The sequence below is a fragment of the Rutidosis leptorrhynchoides genome, chromosome 6 (genome assembly GCF_046630445.1).
Source record: "Rutidosis leptorrhynchoides isolate AG116_Rl617_1_P2 chromosome 6, CSIRO_AGI_Rlap_v1, whole genome shotgun sequence".
Classification (NCBI taxonomy): Eukaryota; Viridiplantae; Streptophyta; class Magnoliopsida; order Asterales; family Asteraceae; genus Rutidosis; species Rutidosis leptorrhynchoides.
The window spans coordinates 114,209,306-114,214,045 of record NC_092338.1 but is presented as its reverse complement, the minus strand read 5'-3'; positions in this window follow the sequence as shown (position 1 = coordinate 114,214,045).

The window sequence follows — 4,740 nt, the reverse complement described above, 5'->3', positions numbered from 1 at the left end:
ACCCTAACCCTAGATTTTTAATTTTTTTATATATTTTACTGATTTTGCATGTTATATTGGTTGTATGATGATTATATGTTATTGTATTGTTGATAGTATGCGTATAAATGCTCGTTAATTCATGTTTTCGGTTTGATTGTTTTGGGACAGCATCTTGTTTCATCATTTCTGTAAACATAACTGATATAAAAGTGAAATTAAAGTGTTTATATGACTTCCTCTCATCAAGACATTAATTTTAGACTATGGATTCATGTTATTTCGATTCCCGGAGCTCTAGATATGATTAAAATGGTGTTTAATTGAAATTAAAATGTGAAAACGAATTGATTCAGGTACGGTCCGACTTTTTGACCACTTTTGAAGTCTTTAGGGTGTACTAGTTTGTTAGGATTGATGATTGGATGAACTTTCATGTTCGGGTCATCGAAATCCGAGCCACGGATCACCCGTTATGACCAAAACATGTTTTTGAACTTATTAAAGCTCTAAGTTGAATAATGGATGTAGGTCACGAATTGGTGGCTGTTATTGGGGTGTTCTTGAGCACACTAATGTTTCGGGTGGGTTGGTTAGGCAAAGATATATATAAGACTCGCCGAAAACTGATTCCCGGGACTCAAGTTATGACCCGATGAACTTTTAATTAAAACTTATGGTTATTAAATAAGACTTATGATATAAATAATGATTTTCATTATTAATAAATTACTTATGTAATAAAAAGTAATTATTTCAATTTAAGACTTATGATATACATATTTATTATATCATTTATTAATTAATTATGATTTAATTAAACTTATGATTAATAATACTTTTATTATTAATGAAAAATACTTATGGTAAGTATTAAACTTATGTTATGAGATTATTATAATGAGACTTATAATAAAGATTAATTAATTATTTAATTATTATAAAGCTTAGTTATTATTTAATTATAATTTAATTATTAAATACTTATGATTTAATAATTATAATTAGAAACTTATGATATGATTAATAATTCATTATTAATTAATAATACGTATGATATGATTTAAAATCTATTATTAATTAATAATACTTATATTATGATTAATATTTAATTAATTAATTAAATACTTATGTTATATTAATTATATCATTTAAACTTATGTTAACTTTAATAATTCATTTTAATTTAATTAAACGTATGTTATGACATAATTATACATATATGACTTTAAATAACATTATAACTTATATTATTAATATAACTTATACTTTAAAATTCAATGTTGACTATGTTTGACCAAGGTTGACTTTTGAGTTGACTTTCGATTGACTTTGAATTTTAGTTGACTTTTGTTAACTTTCTAATTAAGGAAACTTTCCTAACTTAAAAACTTTTTAAAAATAGAAACTTTCTAAATATGGAAACTTTCCAAAAATAGAAACTTTCCTAAAATAGAAACTTTCCTAAAATAGAAACTTTCCTAAAATAAAAACTTTCCTAAAATAGAAACTTTTCTAAAATAGAAACCTGCTAAAAATAGAAACTTTCTAAAAATAGAAAGTACATGTCCTTACGCTGTTCTGATCAAACCGAAGCATGTTGAGTGTGGTTCTATGTTTACTTGCAACCAGTACAATAGCTATCATACTAAGACTTGACCTAAGTTAGTTATTTATATCGACCTACTTTGTTTATAGGTCGGCGTTGTGATCATTCTTGATCACTTACTTCGTTCGTTGTTCGCATTTTTGTGTGGTTACTACTTTTGCTTTAAGGTGAGTTATAGTCCCGTTTTTACATACTTTTCAAAGTATATTTTAGGATGTGATTACATGCATTTTATTTTACGTTTAGACACAGGTGGCAATTAAATTTAAATTATTTATTATGAGTTGAAAAAAAATATTCCCTAGTCTGGTAACTGTAATAACTGGTTTCTACTGATGAACACGAATCCTACGGATAGATCTATCGGGTTTGATAACCCCATTTTGAGCTAGTCGCGCTAGCAATTTATAATCGGAATGTTTAGTACTTCGTATTTAGTTGAAGATACACTTGTTCAGTGTATATTATTTATTGTGTTTGGCAAGGGTAAATAAAGGGTTAAGTGGTTACCAGGTGGCTCATTTATAATGGAATAATATTTTATGTTTTCTAACATTTCAAATCTTGTGGTCTAAAGCTTATACATTTATTTAAACCTATAATTCACTCAACATTTTTGTTGACAGTTTACTCGCATGTTTTCACAGGTACTTGAGTTTGTTTGATGCTTCTGCTGTGTTAGAAGAGTCTGCATGCATTTGGGCAGATTTTGCTAAACATTTATGAAACTTTGAACTTGCATTATATTTTTGAATAATTTAAACTTGTGGGTTTTGTTGACAATGTTTTAATGTCAACTTTGGTTAATAATATGTTAGGTTGTTCAAAATACATATTTTGGTATGTTTCTTTTTTAGGAAACTTTTGAAATAAAAAGAATGCAACGTTGTTTATTAAATTCATTTAAGTTCGATCAAGCTGTGGGACCAAGTGACAGAGCCGTTAAGTGTATTAACGGGGCCATCACAGTTGGTATCAGATCTCTGGTTGTAGGGAACTAGGCGGTCATAATGTGGTCAACCCGTGTTCTTTAGGGTGCATTAGAGTCTACTCTACAGCCTGACCTTTCTTGCTATAGCATTATTATGCATTTCGTTTCGTATGAAGAATAATTATACGTTATTGCTTATGTTATTTCTATTTTGTATGTGGTTTGTGGTTTTACTGTTTGCAGATGTCGGCTTCAAGAAACAATTCCGTTCCGGCCCCTGTTTCCCCGTCTGCTGCTAGACGTCGTGCACTCCAGCCTTTGATCGATGATTCGGTTAACTATTACATGGCTACTATCACTCACATGACCAGGACATATACGAATGAGACTCGTATTGACGCTCTTAGCGACTGTATGCATGTTTTGCCGCATAACAAGGTGATGGATGAGATTAGAGCTGATATGGATTCGTTCGTTAGCTTCAAGAATAGGATCGAGTTCGAGACTAGAAAGCGTAATCGTGAGGTGGACGCTAAGTTCGAGGCTCTCAAGAGCGTGGTTCGTGGTTTGAAGACGGAGTTGGAGGATGTGAAAGGAAAGTTGAGGAAGTATGAGACTACTGACGAGCCTCATATCGGCCCAGCTTATCACACCCGCTCCAAGCAGATGTGATGTGATGATTCATGATTGATTATTTATTTCATAAGACTTAATGTCCTTTTATACATTCATTTTTGGGGTGATGTACGGCGTTTTGCCAAGGATTTTGTTAAGGATTTTGTTATGGGATATTTTCATATTATGTATGGATGGTTATTTCTTTTATGACATCTATTATCATTATCATATTTTATTTCTGATGTTGTGACTCTTGGCATGTTATATTATGCGTAATATAGTTCATGTATGTTAGGTGCTATGTATGTTGTATGATTTTTATCATAAATTATGTATGCATGTGGTGGCTATTTCTATAACTATCATAACTGTCATGTTATTACTCATAGTGTTTATTGACTATTATTTTAATGGTTAATCTTTGGTGTTCGATCTATTCCTTTATAACACTGGTATTATTCTTAGTACTAACAGTTGTGTTATTCTGTTTTGAAGATCATGTCTCCCCGTGAGTCCAACGTCGCATGCAACGTCTGATTTCCAAAAGGATTGCGGCTGCTATGGCAGCTAATGCTAATACGAATGCGAATAACAACAACCAGGTGGGATGTTCCTACAAGACTTTTATGGCAAGTTGTCCACAAGAATTTAGTGGCACTGAGGGACCCACTGAACTTACTCGTTGGTTTGAGAAGATTGAGTCTATTTTTAAGGTTAGCCGAGTCCGAGAGGAGGATAAGGTTAGTTTCGTAAGCTGCACTATTAAAGACAGTGCTTTAACTTGGTGGAACAACTTGGTGAATAGTTTGGGTAATGATGTGGCATATGGTTTAACTTGGAACAATTTTAAAGAAAGAATGATCACCCGTTATCCTCCCCGGGGTGAACTTAAGAAGTTAGAGGATGAGCTTAAGAACTTGAAGAGTAAGGGCACCAAATTAGATGCCTACGAACAAAGGTTCTTTGAGTTGACATTGTTGTGTCCCAATATTTATGATGATGAGAATCTTAAGATTGAAGCTTATAATGATGGGTTATCTGAGTGGATTGAGCATGGGGTTAAGTCTAGTGAGCCTCAGACTATTGAAGCTGCTATGTCTATGGCGCATAAGGTTAATGATAAGATTTTGAGGAGAAGTAAGGCAGCTGTGACTGATGCCAGTGAGGAGGTTGTTAAGAAGGCTGATAATGGGAAAAGGAAGTGGGATAACAACCACAACCAGAACCAAAATCAGCAGAAGAAACAAGATACTTTTGGTTCTAATAACCGTAATCAGCGTGTTTGTCCGCGGTGTTATAAGGATCATGATGGTTATTGTACGGTTACTTGTAAGAGGTGTTCCAAGCAGGGACACATTGCTAAAGATTGCACGGTGGTTATGCCGGGTACTGCTACTCCTACTGTAGGGGGTGGTAATAATAATGGTAATAATGGTAGTAATGGTAATGGGAAGCCGAGAAATGGTGGTAATCAGAGAGTTTGTTATAAATGTGGTAAGCCGGGGCATTTTCGTGATGCCTACCCTAATAAGAAGACTACTGAGAATGCACGTGGAAGAGCATTCAACATTAATGCCAGGGATGTTGAGGAAGATCCAAAACT